The sequence below is a fragment of the Mustela lutreola genome, chromosome 1, assembly GCF_030435805.1.
Source record: "Mustela lutreola isolate mMusLut2 chromosome 1, mMusLut2.pri, whole genome shotgun sequence".
Taxonomy (NCBI): domain Eukaryota; kingdom Metazoa; phylum Chordata; class Mammalia; order Carnivora; family Mustelidae; genus Mustela; species Mustela lutreola.
Genome location: NC_081290.1, coordinates 252,659,531 through 252,677,753, shown reverse-complemented (window position 1 = coordinate 252,677,753; position 18,223 = coordinate 252,659,531).

The window sequence follows — 18,223 nt, the reverse complement described above, 5'->3', positions numbered from 1 at the left end:
AAGTGAGAACAATGTGGATTTGGGGGCTAATGCAATGAAACTTCATCCCTTTAATTAACTTTCCCTGAAGATAATATATAATTGAAAGAGAGAGGAGTGAAAAAAGAGACCATAAGAACCTCAAATGTGTGGGCAGATATTTCCAGAGAGAAAAGGCATCAGGCATTATTCTACTTTCTTTGTGGCATAAGTATCAGTGTATTGGGGGAAAAGAATCTTACTGTGCTTCTAATCAGGAAGTTGGTGTTTCAATTAAAAATCCATTTTTTAGAATACTGTAAAAATTACAATTGTAGGGACGCTTGGGTAGTTCAGTGGGTTAAAGCCTCTGCCTTCGGCTCAGGTCATGATCTCAGGGTCCTGGGATCCAGCCCTGAATCAGGCTCTCTGCTCAGCAGGAAGCCTGCTTCCTCCTCTTTCTCTGCCTGCCTCTCTGCCTACTTGTGATCTCGGTGAAATAAATTTTAAAAATCTTAAAAAAAAAAAAAAGAAATTACAATTATAATTAAATAACACAACAGTTTTTATATACCATCCCAACTGCTGACTCTGTATTTGGCCTAGACCCTGAATGAAAGCCATGTCATTATAGATCTCAGTCTAGTAATTTGGAAAACATGTCCTAAGCTCTTAAATTATGGGCTTCCTGAGTGGTTGTACAGTATTCGATTTATGCTTTATCAAAAGAGTCTGGCATAGTGCTTGGTCTAGAGTTGACATACAACAAAAATTTTTAAGATGAACTGAAACATACTTGCAAAGGTAGGTACAGAAGGAGTTTTGCAACTGAAGAGATTCATCATAAAACTCTAAGGAGTGCTTCTTTCATCTCTGTTTCTCTAAAGTCTGTTATCATTATAACTCTAGGTGACATGAGCAAATAGTTGCTGCATTTCTGTCCTTGGAAGACATTTAAATTTCACACATTTGTCAAATGAATAAACAAAAAACAAACAAAAAAACAAAAATACCTTTAACTGAAGAAATCACATTTCTTCATTTATACAAATTTATTATTATTAAGGAATCTAGTTAAAAATTATCTGCTTTAGTGACTTTTTAAAAAAATTTGCTCAGAACATTTGAGGGAGAATCACTTTTGATAATAGAACTTTGCACTGTAATTACAAACTGGGTTTGGCATTATAGGAGCTGGATGCAATGCGAGATTATTTTAATTAATTTTATCCTGATTTTGCTGTTTCTCTCCCACAGGTTTTTGAAATTTAATAATTCCTACAAATTACTTCAGCTACTAATATGGATTTTTTTTAAAGACATGATTTGATTTAATTCTCTGTAGTCAGCCCTTTAGTGCTTTTTAAAAGTGTGATACACAGATTTCTGTCTTACTTTAGAGAAATGATGATCAGTGGATTGATTCTTTGAGATGCAGATTTAAACCATTTAGTTTATAAAAGAAAACCATTCCTTTGTTGGAAAGCGATAAAAATAACCCATTTCAGCTATTATTTTTCTTGTGAAATACACACATACTTTAAAAATTCAACATTAACTTTGTTAGAAAATTCCAATAGACTTTCTGTTTAAGGGCACTGAAAATCTTCGCTGTATGGAACTATGAAAATCTATGTTGTCTGCAGAAAATAAGGATTATAAACAAGAACATTTAAATGTAACTTGAAATAAACCATACATGTTGACAATAAAAAGAGGAAACATAGTTTCTGGGTATGGAGAGGGTGGTTGGGTTATGGACATTGGGGAAGGTATATGATATGGTGAGTGCCGTGAAGTGTGTAAGCCTGACAATTCACAGACCTGTACCCCTGGGGCAAATAATACATTATATGTTAATAAAAATAATTAATAAAATTTTTAAAAAATGAGGAGACATAAAACTGCACCAGATTGTGCTGCTGAATAAAATTTTGTTGTAAATCTTTATCATAAATATTGTGAAAAATAGTTGTATTCTGTGATTACAAAATTTTTCACCTACCATCCAGTGGCCAAAAGAATATCATACCCAAAACAGTTTGTTATACATTGTGTGCTTGTGTGTGTGTGTGTGTGTGTGCATAAAACAAAGGATGTGCAAAAATTAGTTTAAGTTAAAATGGAAAAATATCTGCTGTTCCCTCTGGTTTACTTTTAGTGGGGCATTTGCTAAAAGGTTTAAAAAATTTGCTAAAATTTAATACTTCATAAATACTTATAATTTGATGCTTATGATAATATGATCTAAATTTTGCAGACCTTATTTATATTCACTATATATTAACCTGTTTACATATCATGGAATTGCTACCTTCACTGTTACTATTACCCCTGCTACTGGGTCTAACATTATTATACAAATAATAATAACCCTAGCCAACATTTATTTAACAGACTTTTATATCCTTTTATAAACTTAAAAGTTTATTATATGGCTTTTTGTTATGACATGTGGGATTTCAAGTTAAGCAAGCAGTGATGCCCATCACACTGATGCTATTAATTTACCTGATCTAAGTTCTTAGGCTGGTGGTCCCATCATTTAACTCTAAGACATATGTAGTTCTACAATTGTTTTGATCAAATAGATTAGCCTTTCCTGAAAAGGAATCATATTTCTCTACCAGGGTTGTAGAAGCTATACTTCAATGTGAGAGATTCCAAAGAATCTACTACTTTGTTTTTCTGTCCCTAACCAGGGTCTGATATTCCAAACTTGATAATTTTAATGACGGAATATAGGCCTTCAAAGCTAATCCAATTTTATACCAATAAATAATCTTAGATAGTACTTATATTTTCAAATTAATGAAATATATAATTTTTGTGTCAAAAAATACTTTAAAGGTGAAATTAGAAGGCAGAAAAACCTACTTTTCAGACAAAAATACTTATTTTCTTTTTGGATTTGTTGGACATGCCAAACATTATGGTAGATTTTATTTGTCAGAAGGGGCCACAATACCATCTCCCATCTTGTCACTCCCCATTAAGAGGTGGTGTTTATTTTTTCCTCCTCTTGAATCTGGACAGCTTTTTGATTTGTTTGTTACCAACAGAATATAGCAGGAATCATGATGTGTGACTTCTGAGCTAGCTCAGAAGAAAGGTAAGACCACTTCTAACTCATTCGCCAAAATAGTTTTTCTTGAAGCCCTCAACCTTCAAGTATGCCTGTCATATGCCTTCAGACTACCATGACCTAAGAAGATCTAGACCAGCCCATGTGAGGAAGCTAGAAGGATAAGCCCTGGAAGTATATGAGGCGAGAAAGATGGGGGACTCATGGCTAGAAACACCCAAGTCCATTTTGAATTCCTGACTTATAGAAATCATGAGAATTAAAATAATTGTTGTTGCTTTAAATTAAGTGTTGGTGTAAATCTTTACATCATGAAGATAATCAAAACAAAATTTGTTACTGGGAGTGGGTCTTTTCATAAGAAAAACTCCAGACACTTGTCTCAATGACTTTGAGATTGAACAGTAGATAGAAGCAGGAAAGACCTTAAAAAGACTGTGGAATGTGACAGGCCTAGAGGTGGCAGACAACCAGAGCTTAATGCAAAGTCAGAAAAATGTTATTGGAAACTCAGAGAAAGGAAGCAATTGCTATGTAGTGACAGAAAATTCAATGAAAATATCACTTGTAGTAATATCGAAAATAGAAAAATGCATCTCATAAACTATGTCCTAGGTTAAAGGTTGGCAATTTTTTATTTTTTCTGTAAAGGGTCAGATAGTAAATATTTAAGAGTTTTGAGTGCTGTACCCTCTCTGTCACATCTACTTAAGTATTGCATTATAAAATAAATCATAGACAATATGAAAATAAATAGGCATGACCAAATTTGGCCAACGGTGGACTAGATTCAGCCTAAAATCCATAGTCGGCTGACTCTTGATCTACATAAGGAGATTTCCATGCAAAGTGTGAATGTATTGTCTACCAATGATAGAGGAATGAGATGAACAAAATAATGAAATATCTGGTTTTTGAGTGGAACATAAAGAGCATGTATAAGGTACAACACCATCTTTTCACCTAGAAAATGACTTTCAAAGTAAAACATCATTTGAGGTTTGAGAACCATTCCAGGGTTGGACTATAATGTCCTTCGTTGAGAACTCAGAATATGTAAGGCAGTGACACATAAAACATTTCGGAGACGCAAGTGGACTTCAGAGGTTCTTAAAGTTGTGCCTTATAGATCCCGTCTCTTAACCAATAAGGATTCTAATATATTTAAGGAAATCATCCCAACAACGTCATGCAGAGGCCAAGGTAAGATTTCTTTCAAAGAGATTTGTAGGCACAGTTTTTGTCGAATGAAATGAATTATACCTGATAGGAAAAAAAAATGTTTGTAAATAAATCATAGTAGCCTATACCAAATGAGACAGAGTATCAAATGGAAAGAGGCTTTTGAACTCCAAATATTTTGTGAGTACAAGCAGGTGGAGATTTTTGCAGAGAAGTTGTTTCTTTTTATCTTTGTTATGTATTTATTTATTTATTTAAGCAAGCCACTTCTTTTAAAATTATTTTTTTAATTTAAATTCAATTTAATTAACATATTGTGTATTATTAGTTTCAGAAGTATGTATCACTTGTATCATTTGTATATAACACTCAGTGGTCATTCCATCAAATGCCCTCCTTAATGCTCATTACCTAGTTACCCCATCCCCTCACTGACCTCCTCTCCAGCAACCCTCAGGTTGTTCCCTATAGTCAAGAGTCTCTTATGGTTTGTCTCCCTCTCTGTTTTCATCTTGTTTTTCCTTTTCTTCCCCTATATTCATCTATTTTTTTCCTTAAATTCCACATATGAGTGAAATCATATGATATTTGTCTTTCTCTGACTTAGCTTGCTTAGCATAGTACCCTCTAGTTTCATTCATACCATCGTAAATGGCAAGATTTCATTCTTTTTGATGACTGAGTAATATTCCATTGTAGGTATATATATATCACCTCTTCTTTATCCATTCATCTGTTGATGGATGTGAGGGCTTGTCCCATAGTTTGATTATTGTGGACCTTGATGCTATAAACATTGGGGTGAATGTGCCCCTTGGAATTATTATTATGTTTCCTTTGGATAAATTATTATTTATTAAATTATTAAATTAAATTTATTAAATTATTATTGTCCTTCAGATAAATACCTAGTAGTGCAGTTGCTGGTTCATAGTGTAGCTCTCTTTTTAACTTTCTGAGGAAATCTCCATACTGTCTTCCAGAGTGGTTATACCAGTTTGCATTTCCACCAATAGTATAAGAGGGTTCTCCTTTCTCCATGTTCTTGTTAATATCTTTTGTTGTTGAAGCTATTTCTGAAATGAAGGATGGCCTTTAGGGCAAAACCTAGAGTCTAGAAGATGAAGCTAAGAGCTACAGTAAGTAATTCATTGGGAAATAGAATAAACTCTGACCAGGGAAGTGGCAACATATGTAGATCTGGACTATAGATATGGTATGAATCAGTGTCTCCTATACTTTCTTATTTTTCTCTTCTTTGGAGGTATCTGTTGAGATTTTCTTATGTCTGTCCCACTGCCATGCAATTTAGCAGACATCAAAATATATCTAATAGATGACTAATATCTAGACTATAAAGGGAACTCTTAGTCAAAAATAACCAAGGCAAATAATCAGGTAAAAATGTGGACAGAGTATATGAATAGATATTTTACAAAAAGTGCATAAAATTTACTCAATTTACTCAATAAAATGCAAATTAAAGACACTGTGAGATAACATTCCACATGCTCTAGAAGAGCTACATTTTAAAAGGTTGGGAATATCAAATGTTAGCATGCATCAGAAATAACTGAACTGTGATGTGCTGCTCAGTGTGTAAAATGGCATAAATACATTGAAGATAACTTGGGAGTCTCTTATAAAGTTAAAAAAACACATCTCCACCACCACTCTGGAAAATAGCATGGAGGTTCCTCAAAATGTTGAAAATAGTACTGCCCTATGACCCAGCAATTGCACTATTGGGTATTTACCCTAAAGATACAAACGTAGTGATCCAAAGGGGCACGTGCACCCGAATGTTTATAGCAGCAATGTCCACAATAGCCAAACTATGGAAAGAACCTAGATGTCCATCAACAGATGAATGGATCAAGAAAATGTGGTATATATACACAATGGAATACTATGCAGCCATCAAAAGAAATGAAATCTTGCCATTTGCGACAACATGGATGGAACTAGAGCATATCATGCTTAGCGAAATAAGTCAAGCAGAGAAAGACAACTATCATATGATCTCCCTGATATGAAGAAGTGGTGATGCAACATGGGGGCTTAAGTGGGTAGGAGAAGAATCAATGAAACAAGATGGGATTGGGAGGGAGACAAACCATAAGTGACTCTTAATCTCACAAAACAAACTGAGGGTTGCTGGGGGGAGGGGGTTTGGGAGAAGGGGGTGGGATTATGGACATTGGGGAGGGTATGTGCTTTGGTGAGTGCTGTGAAGTGTGTAAACCTGGTGATTCACAGACCTGTACCCCTGGGGATAAAAATATATGTTTATAAAAAATAAAAAATTAATTCAAAAAAAAAAAAACACATCTCCTGTCCATACCTAGATATTTACTGAAATTAAAACATATATATAAAATGCATATCTATAGATAAAAACATATCCATAAAATACTTGTACAAGGATGCTCATAGCATCTTAATTCACAATAACAAAGAGGTAAAAACCATCCAAACGTCCAGCAATGGAAGAATGGGTAAATGTATTGTAGTAGATTCAGTGGAATGCTCTTCTGCAATAAAATGATCCAGCAATTGAGGCATGCAACTGCATGGATCAAACTCATACACAGCATGTTGTGCAAAAGAAGCTAGACATGAAAGAACCCATGCGGAAAGATTCCATATTTAGGAATTCAAAAAACAGTGATAGACATCAAAATGATGGTTATCTCACTGGCAGGAAATTTGCTAGCTAAATGCATAAAAGAATTGTCAAGAAGGTGAAAGCGGTTCCTATATTTATCTGGTGGTGGGCAAAACGTGTGCTAAACTAATTGAATTCTATCTTTACATTTCATTGCATGCAGTTTAAAACTCAAGTGATTTAGGGGTACCTGGATCACTCAGTTAGTAGAGCATGTGACCCTTGATCTTGGGGTTGTGAGTTCAAGCCCCATGTTGGGCACAGAGATTACTTAAAAATAAAATCTTAAAAAAAAAAATAAAACAAAACAAAACTAACTAATGAGATACTATATGTTAGCTAACTGAACATAATAAAAATCAATCAATCAATAAATAAAACTCAAGTGATTTTTAAAAGATTAACCAATTTTGAAGAAGAAAATAAAATCTAGAATAGTTAATCTACAGGATATCAATACTTGCTTTAAAGTTAAAGCAATTTACTACTGTGGTGCTGTTGCAAGGATAGACAAATAGAATAAAGGACCCAAACTATAAAGCTTTAATTGTTTTATGTGCCTTTCTGATCCCTTGAGTGGGGAAATAGAATTTGCATGATATGAACAAAAATGGAGTTTTTCAAGATTCCAAGATTACTCAAAAACCTTTTTTGGGGTTTACACCATGTTGTGTGTTGTCTGTGCAATATCATATAACAAATTCATATAACAAAAAAGTATATCTTTTTACAGTAAAAAGACTTTTGATATATTCACTTAAATAAAAGTGACATTAGTAAAAATATGTTGTGCCATTTTATTAAATAAAACGGTTAGCAATAACTGTATCAGGTTTTGAACTTATATTATTTAATGCACACGAGAAGCCTGAGATAAGTATTAGGTGGAGAAATTAGCTCACAGAAGCTAGGTAATACTACCAAGTACATATGGATAGAACCAGGATTTAAATCCAAACTAATCTATCTGCAAATCTCTGCTACTATCAGTTTCTTTGGGAATTATTTTTGGGAAAAATACATATAAACAACAGATCATCTATCTCTAGAGTAGAACCACATTTCAAGAAATTAGAAGCATATTTTAAGAAATTAGTTTAAAATTTTTTGAAATAAAAAAATAACTAGCGGGGTGCCTCGGTGGCTCAGTGGGTTAAAGCCTCTGCTTCTGGCTCAGGTCATGATCTCAGAGTCCTGGGATCGAGCCCCACATCGGGCTCTCTGCTCAGCAGGGAGCCTGCTTCCTCCTCTCTCTCTGCCTGCCTCTCTACCTATTTGTAATCTCTGTCAAATAAATAAATAAAATCTTAAAAAAGAATAAATAACTAGCAATAAATCTGTAATATTTCTCGCAGAAAGACCGACACATGTTTCTAGTCTTGGTTTCAGTCATTTTTTGTTCGTTTGTTTTAATGAAAGGATGCTGGGTTTATATTTTATCACTGTCACAACTGTGCTTTTTCCAACCACCAGTAACATGAGCAGACTCACTTTGAGCGACATGTAACTCTGGAAATAACTTCAAAAAGGAGCCTTGCTCAGGAAACAAGACATTTCTTTAGGGCCATCTTTATAGTTAGGATGTTACCTTTTCAGATCTAGAAGTCCCTCATCACTTCAGTTTTATCAATATTGACATTCTAGTCTTATATTTGTGCTAACATTATTAAAGCTCGATTTTGAAAAGAAACAAAACAAAACAAAACAAAACAAGGCACATTGGTTAAGCTGATTGGTTAAATGTCTAGATCTCCAAAATTATGGAGAATGAACCAACCATTGATATGGATTTAGATTACAATATTTTCCATAAAATAGTAAAAAGGATTTCTTCAAGATACTGTCTTTCAGGGGTGCCTGGGTGGCTCAGTGGGTTAAAGCCTCTGCCTTCGGCTCAGGTCATGATCCCAGGGTCCTGGGATTGAGCCCCACATTGGGCTCTCTGCTCAGCAGGAAGCCTGCTTGCCTTCCTCTCTCTCTCCCTGCCTCTCTGCCTACTTGTGATCTCTGTCTGTCAGATAAATAAATAAAATCTTTTAAAAAAAAGATACTGTCTTTCATAAAGCATTTAAATATAACAAGTTTACATAAAGATATAATGTAAAATTATGTTAGTTTCAACTGACACATTTTAATACATGCTGAGGTTTAGATTACTAAAGTAAGGGGGCTAGTTTAATTGTTCAGATCCCATTATTAAGGATGAGTTGCTAAGTATTTTATAATAAATGCAGTGACAAGTATATGAATGTTACAAAAGAAGATATCCCTGTCCTCAAGGGTCTCAGATGCTCTATGAGGACATGAAATTAAATTATGCAAACAATACTGAGTGCAAAAGGGCCAAATAGTGTGTGTGAGAGAGCTGAGAACTCAAACATGGACACTAGGAATGTAGGCTAAAGAGTTCTTAGGCTTCTCTAGAGAAGCAAGTATTGATTTTCTTTTTAAAAAGTTACTAGGGTTGTAATGAAATACTTATTGACATAATTTCATGACCTAATCCAGGCTTCTAGGCTTCATGTTGAGATAATATTTTCTGTTACTATGGATCCTACTTTTCCGCCAGTATATCTTTCTCCAGTGTTACTCATCCAGTCTGAGCATTCCTGTCTATGTGCCTTAATGTTTGTTTGTTTGTTTGTTTTCTTTCCATGGAATGTCTTTCCCTTTGTATCCTTATGTCCTTCATGAAAAACTCACCGAAATTTAGTTCGAACATCACTGAATCCTTCTATGATCCCAACACTTAGTGGAAAAGACCTTCCCTTTGTGATATTATCATACCATTTTAATATTTTGATTTATATCTCCATTTCTACTTTTTTTTTTTTTTTTTTTTTTTTTTTTGGTCAGCTATGAACTCTTTAGGGTTAGGCCATGCAGTTCTTCATTTCTAGCACCTACATAACACAGTTCTTGGCACCTAGTAATGTTGAGTAAATAAACAAAATCTTCAGAGAGTTGATATAATTAAGTTAGAAATTATTCTTGGGAGTACCGAAAGCATGCACACTACTCATTTTCTCTGATGTATCCTCAACCTTTGTAATGTGCCACTATGCCCAGCTGTTCTACTAGGCTGTGTTAAAATACCAAGAAACCATCACATGGAAAGATCATTATATCTTCTTCCATTCTATATAAAAAACTTGGGGTTGACTTAAAAATGAAAAAAAAAAAGTTCCAAGTAATATTTAAAAAAAAATCAAATAAATAAAACAAAATGCAACCGTAGTCTTTACCACTTGAGCTGAAATATGACAGTGTATAAAGAAAACCAAATGATGCCTGGTTGTGCCAGAATGTTCAACAATCCTCTAACCTCGAGGTAAAAATAAAGTCTCACAGCCCAGCCAAAATCAGCTTCAGAATGATAAAAAATTGTGTCTAAGCCCCTGTATTTCTCCTACCAATTATGCTATACTGTGTGAACCAGTTTTCTCATTAAGGTATGAATTAAAAGTAACACATGGTTGTAAACTTACAAACTAGGCCATCATATTCAGCCTATACAGTACCTTATTACTGCTATTCTGTGCTCAAGGGATTTTCTCTATACTTCTAAGGAAATTTATAACTTCCCTGAGAAATAGAAATTCCCATTCCTTGATGCTTCAAAGGATTAGTAATAGAATATGTGAATCAAAAAAAAAAATGAAATTCTACCAAGTTCCTGTGGAAATTTTTCTTAGTGCATTTGATGACATTCCTATATATTTTAGTTTGTTTATTATTATTCTTCTGTATCTCTCTTTCTTAATCCTGATGTTTTTCTTAACTTTATCTCCATTTCTTTCAGTTCCTGTGAGAATGTTTTATAACAACTTTTTAGAGAATGAACACATCTTTCTGATAAAACATCAAATATGTAAAAAAGAAAAACTTGTAAATATAGGAAAGTTTGCATTTGTTTCAAACCATGTTTTATTTCCATCATCATGTTTATTTTAATGAAATGTATTTTGATTGTGTAACTATGCAGAAATTTAAGAACCATTCTCAGTATTACGCTCCAACCCCATTGTTTAAAGACAAACAGGGCTGTTCAATCTCCCATTCAGGATTTTCTATAACCCAAGCACACTATACATTTTATTCTCTGTTTCTGTTATTTTTGTTTGTTTGTTTGTTTCTTGAGGTTACAATTAAGCATATCTAAAATTTACTACCAGGATGTACATTTGACTCATTTTAAGTCACGGAATGGAATTCCAGAAACTCACTGTTGGAGTGAGTTAATCCTGTACCAAATTTCCTACTGCAATCCCCTGTGGTTTCCACCTACAAAAAATTGGCCAACTAGAAGGTTTTTTTATTTTATTTTATTTTTTAAAAAGATTTTTATTTATTTATTTGATAGAGATCACAAGTAGGCAGAGAGGCAGGCAGAGAGAGAGAGAGAGGAAGGGAAGAAGTCTCCCCACTGAGCAGAGAGCTTGACGTGGGGCTCGATCCCAGGGCCCCAAGACCATGACCTGAATGAAGACAGAGGCTTTAACCCACTGAGCCACCCAGGATTCCCTAGAAGATCTTTTTAATTAACTGTATGACAATTTTTTTTGCTTTGTTTTTAAAATTTTACTTCCTAATCATTTTATTACCTCAGAAAACTAGATGTAAGGAGGCTGAGTCGTTTTCCACTGCGTGTGTATGTGTGTGTGTGTGTGTGTGTGTGTGTTTATCTATCTATCTATCTTTGGTCTTCCCAAGTTTTGTCTTCTTTCCTATAAAGTGATTCTGAGTCCTTCTATAATATTTATTTCTATTTTATGAAATCATCTTGTTTTCTATGTTTCTTTAAAATCTGAATTCAGAACTTCACATTCTAAGGATGATTTGATTGGTAGAGAACTGAAGTTAATTGATAGACCGGGGATTATCAAATAAGGGAGAATAAGTCCTCCTCCAGCAGCCTATCAAAATGACTGTTAGTATTTTATTTTTCAAATTGTATAATATCCATCTTAACACCTTATCTCTCTCTTAAGACCTCTAAGCAGAGTTGAAAAATAATCACTTGAACTATTTTTATTAATAGAGGTGTGTTTACACTTATAAACAGAAGTTTAGAATCATTAACTTACATAATAAGATCCTTCTATCAAACCCCACCTACACAAGAAAACAAAATTAAACTTTGTGCAAATATATGTTAGTTAAAACAAGTTTTTTTATGGGTTTTGTCATTGAATATGTGGCCTGAAAACAGAGTCTTGAGTTAATTACTTTTAACAATTAAAATAGAATATTTAGGAAGAGTGGCAGTATAAGAATGAGCTTACAAACTCTTCTCAGAAAAATACAGAAATAACCAAAACAGCACATTTTAAATCAGGGCATTGTTTTAGTTTCCTAGGAATACCAGGACAACTTACCACAAACTTGTTGGCTGAAAACAACTGACCTTTATTCTTTCCTAGCTCTAGAGGCCTGAGATCCAAAATCAGGGTATCACTAGGGTCACACAGCCTCAGAAGGCTCAAGAAGAGAATCCCTCTTTGCCTTTTTAAGCTTCCGATATTTGGTGTTTCTTGCCTTGGACTTTAGTCTTTGCCTCAGTCTTCATAGAGATTCTCACATGGCCTTTTCAACTCTTTATATGTCCTTTACTGTCTCTCATCAGGACATGCTCATTAAATTGAAAGTCCATCCTAATTCAGTATGATCCCATATGGATTTTTTTTTAATTTTATTTATTTATTTGTCAGAGAGAGAGCGAGCGAGAGTGAGCACAGGCAGACAGAGTGGAAGGCAGAGTCAGAGGGAGAAGCAGGCTCCCTGCAGAGCAAGAATCCTGATGTGGGACTCGATCCCAGGATGCTGGGATCATGACCTGAGCCGAAGGCAGCTGCTTAACCAACTGAGCCACCCAGGTGTCCCAATCCCATATGGATTTTTACCTCAGTTACATCTACAAAGACATATTTCCAAATAAGGTCACATTCTGAAGTTCCAGGTAGACATTATTGGGGGGAAGGATGGAGGGGACAGTATTTAGCCTACTGCAGGCATGATAACAATCATATCTCATAAGCTTCAAGAGATACCTGATAGAGACAGTCCAGTTTGGGAATACCAGAAGTTTACTTACATATTCTCTTTATTTAGAATAGTTGTTAGCAAGTGAGGAAACATTTTGAAAACCCTATAGAGATATTGACACTTTGTGTGGTTTTGTGGACCACTATATGTAGAACATTAAAAGACTGAACTTACTGGGTAAGAAAGAAAATTACATTATAATTCAATATAATTTTTAAATCCCATTTTATAATTGCTATAATATCATTCTAATTAAGAAATACTTCTCCTAATTGGGACTATTAAGTATTGGAGGGTAGGGAAACTGGTACATGAGTTGGGAGCTCACCTCTTGATCTTACTATAAAACATCATTAAAAACTTGAAAGAAATTACACTCAGTTTGACAAATATTAAAAAAAAAAACTGGGGTATAGGTCTTTAATTTCTTTCCACTGGGCCTGTCTTAGTAATCTGATGAGCAGTTAGTTTAATATAGGTAAACCCCAATTAGCTCAGTTCACTCCTTGAATTCGACAGAGTTGGGTGAACCTCAGGTTACTATTTTAAGACAATTAAACAAAGTGGACAAGAGCGATAAGAAGCAAACATATCAGAAGCCAAGTTTTTTCACTATATAAATTCTGAAAACCCCAACAGTCTTCCTTAAATCTCGTAAGACTGCTACTGTTGAAAAAAAAATTTTAAAGAAAGAAGAAAAGGATGGATATCCATTTATCAATCATTATCTTGATTTAAATTCCAACAGGAGAATTTTGCATGCATAAATAGGAAGTGGTAAAATCCTCACGTAATTTTCTCAAGCCCACAAAAAACTTGGGTAGGTGTGCCACCTATAAGAATGTGAAAACATGAAGGCAAAATCTTTTTAAAAAATTCTATAACAAAGGTGCATGGGTGGCTCAGGGTTAAAGCCTCTGCCTTCAGCACAGGTCATGATCCCATGGTCCTGGGATCGAGCCCCACATTGGGCTCTCTGCTTAGCAGGGAGCCTGTTTCCTCCTCTCTCTCTCTCTCTCTCTCTGCCTGCTTCTCTGCCTACTTGTGATCTCTGTCAAATAAATACATTTTAAAAAATCTTTAAAAATTCTGTAACAAACCAAAAATGTAAATAGTAAACAGAAATTTTCATATGTGAAATATTATATATATATATCCTCCTCAAGGGAACATAAACTGTCTTGATATTCTCAGATTGTTTTAGTGTTTGACCATGTGCATTATGAAACAAAAGATGATCAATAAAATTACAATCTGAGAACAAAGGATACTGGAAGAAAATAGAAATATGGTAAGGAGGGAAAAAAAAATATGTCATTGCAGAATTTAAAATGCCATTAGAAGCCAAAAAGTGCAAGAAGAAAAGTAGAGAAAATGAAACTCATGATGTCAACAGCAGGTTTGAGAAATCAACCCAAATTCAAAATTAGACCAAAAAAAAATTTTTTTAGAGAAAAATGAAGTATATATAAATGGTAGGAAGTAGAAAACCAAAACATAAGATTAAAGAGACAGAAACAATAGTCTTAGATATATTAGAAGAAAATTGTACTGGTATGCATTAGTCTATTTTTTGACAGTAAATCCAATGAATAGTGAAACACAGATATACATTGTAAAATTATCAAATTTAAAATTTAAAAAATACAGTAAGCATTAAGACGGAAGTAGGCAAGCCACTATTTCTCCTTTAAAGGAGAAAATACATACCTATGTCACTTATATATACATAAAATGTTGAGGGGGGAAAAAAGAATTTATGACACTAGAATTCTAACTGTAACTCCCAAGATATTTTCTACATTTAAAAGGCACAAAAATATTTTTAAAATTGTGATATAATTCATATAACACAGATTTTATAACCTTAACCATTTCGAGGTATACAGCTCTGTGGTATTAAGTGTATTCCTATTGTTATGCAAAAATATTCTTTAAATATCTAAGGGCTTATAAATTGCAGTATCCAACTAATCTTCCTAAAAAGTCTTTTTATTTAAATAAAACATAAATTAGAATAAAGTATTAGGTGCTGGGAAACTCATTAATGGCAAGAAAATCTGGCCAATTCTAAATAATCAATCTAAACAAAAAATTATATGTAAGTAAAAGATAAAAATTTAATCTTAACTCCCTAGTATTAAAAATTTTATTGCATATCAATTAAAGCTGGAGTGGAGGTGGGTAATGAGGTGGAGAAAGGAAAAATGTTATTTATTTTTCATCTTGATTAGGAAAAAATATATTATTTCTGAATGTTCTGAATTAAAGTCAGAGGTTATACTTATTTAAATATATATCATTAGAAGCACATAAAATAGTTACACAGTATTAATCAGAGGCACCTAGGTGGCTCATTCATTAAGAGTTTGCCTTTGGCTCAGGTCATGATTCCAGGGTCCTGGGATTGAGTCCCACATGGGCTCCGTGCTCAGGGGGATGCCTGCTTCACCCTCTCCCTGTCTGTCTGCTTGTGTTCCCTCTCTCGCATTCTCTCTCTCTGTCAAACAAATACATCTTATAAAGGAAAAAAAAAAGGTATCAATCTTATAGATCAAAGACCCAAAGAAAATATACATGTATAACAGCACATACATACATAGAAACATACATAGGAAATAAAGTAGTAAAAACTATAACATGTAAAATAAAATAACATCAACCAATCTGTTATGACATGAAGTAAAATGAGAAATATCTACCTATAAGAGTTAACTCAAAAAGATGCACTTTATGAGAGAGATGCCAGATATGACATCACTGAAATAAAAAGACTGAGGTTTCTACTGCAGGGTAAAGGGCCAACCTTCACTCATAAGAACACTGGCAATGTGGAAAGAACCAAGATGTCCTTCAACAGATAAATGGATAAAGATATGGTCCATATATACAATGGAGTATTATGCCTCCATCAGAAAGGATGAATACCCAACTTTTGTATCAATATGGACAGAACTGGAAGAGGTTATGCTGAGTGAAATAAGTCAAGCACAGACAGTCAGTTATCATATGGTTTCACTTACTTATGGAGCATGAGGAATAACACGGAGAACATTGAGAGATGGAGAAGAGAAGTGAGTTGGGGGAAATTGGAGGGGGAGACAAACCATGAGAGACTGTGGACTCTGAGAAACAAACTGAGGGTTTTGGGGGTAGGGTGGCGGGTGGTGAGCCTAGTGGTGGGTATTATGGAAAGCACGTATTGCATGGATCACTGGGTGTGTTGCATAAACAATGAATTTTTGGTTCCCCTTTCTCCACATCCTCTCCAATACATGCTGATTACTGTCTTGTTAATTTTGGCCATTCTAACTGGTGTAAGGTGGTATCTCGATGTGGTTGTGGGAATGCAAGTTGGTGCAGCTACTTTGGAAAACAGTGTGGAAATTCCTTAAGAAATTAAAAATAGAGCTTCCCTATGACCCTGCAATTGCACTACTGGTTATTTGCCCTAAAGATACTGATGTAGTGAAAAGAAGGGCCATCTGTACCCCAATGTTCATAGCAGCAATGGCCACAGTAGCCAAACTGGAAAGAACCAAGATGCCCTTCAACAGATGAATGGATAAAGAAGATGTGGTCCATATACACAATGGAATATTACTCAGCCATCAGAAAGGATGATACCCAACTTTTGTATCAACATGGACAGGACTGGAAGAGATTTTGCTGAGTGAAATAAGTCAAGCAGAGAGTCAAGTATCATATGGTTTCACTTACTGGTGGAGCATAATGAATAACACAAGGACATTGGGAGATGGAATGGAGAAGTGAGTTGTGGGAAATTGGAAGGGGAGACAAACCATGAGAAACTGTGGACTCTGAGAAACAAACTGAGGGTTTTGGAGGGAAGATGGAGGGGGTTGGGTGAGCCTGGTAATGAATATTATGGAGGGCATGTATTGCATGGAGCACTGGGTGTTGGTGCATAAACCATGAATGCTGGAACACTGAAAAGAAATACAATTTTTTAAAAATGGAAAAAAAAGGAACAATGAATTTTGGAACACTGAAAAAAATAAAATTTAATTTAATTAAAAAAAAACTGGCAATGACAATAAAGGGAACTACAAAAGGAAATAAATTGATGACTGATGGAGAAAGTGTTCCACAGTTTCTAAAAGATAGAACCAACTGTGTTCATACTCGTGGATAAATCCAGACTGAGTGATCTAGAGTTTAGGATACCCCAAAGTGTAGGAAGCAGAAGACACAGGGGCAATTTTGTCACAACTGGATACCAATGAAGTGGAAGATACAATATACAATAGTGATAAGCTGTTATAATCAATTTTACTGAAAATAATTTTAAGGCTGGAAAAATCTGCAGGATAAATGTAAATTCAAACAAGAAGAAAGATACAAATACTAATGCCTGAAAAAGTAGATTTCAAAATAAAAATAATGAAAAGAATTGTGTAGGGGCACCTGAGTGGCTCAGTGGGTTAAGCCTCTGCATTCGGCCCAGGTCATGATCTCAGGGTCCTGAGATCAAGCCCCACATTGGGCTCTCTGCTCAGCAGGGAGCCTGCTTCCCCCTCTCTCTCTGTCTGCCTCTCTGCCTACTTGTGATCCCTGTCTGTCAAATAAATAAATAAAATCTTAAAAAAAAAAAAAAGGAATTGTGTGAACTTTATTGATTAAGCTATTTTGCCCTTATAGTATAAGCCTCATATCATTCCATAATAAATAAAAATCATTTTGTAGATGTGTATGTATGTATAAGATAGATTTTAAGTAGATATAGATAGATAAGGTAGGGATGGATAGATAGATAGATAATAGAAATAACTGAAAGGAAATAATGATTTTTTCCTTATGAATGTTTGCCACATACCTAATATGGATTTATATAACCATTTATTTATCTATCTTGCATAGGGTTTTTAAAGTGTCCTCCAGAAGCTGTATTTATAAGAAAAATACAGAAAGAATCCATATTCCTCTCTGCATAGTTAAGGTATGGCAAAAAAGCAGTTGAAGTTATGCATAGCAGTGAGTTCCAGTGTAAATATAAGTCCACTTTAAACTCAAACTTTTCTTGCTTAGTAAGTGGCTCATTAATGGTAAGTGGCTCATTTAAAAAATTTTCCTGAAGAAAACCCCCAGAAAATCATCTTCCATTTCATTAGTGCTGGGTGTTTCCTTTTGCCTATTTCCCTGAGCTGACAGTGCCTGGCGTTAATCACTCTGTCAAGCTGAGATTGTACCTGCAGTCCTAGATGGAAAGCCAGTCAAGTATTCACTCTTGTTCCACATCACCCCCTTGACAGTCTCACTCTCTC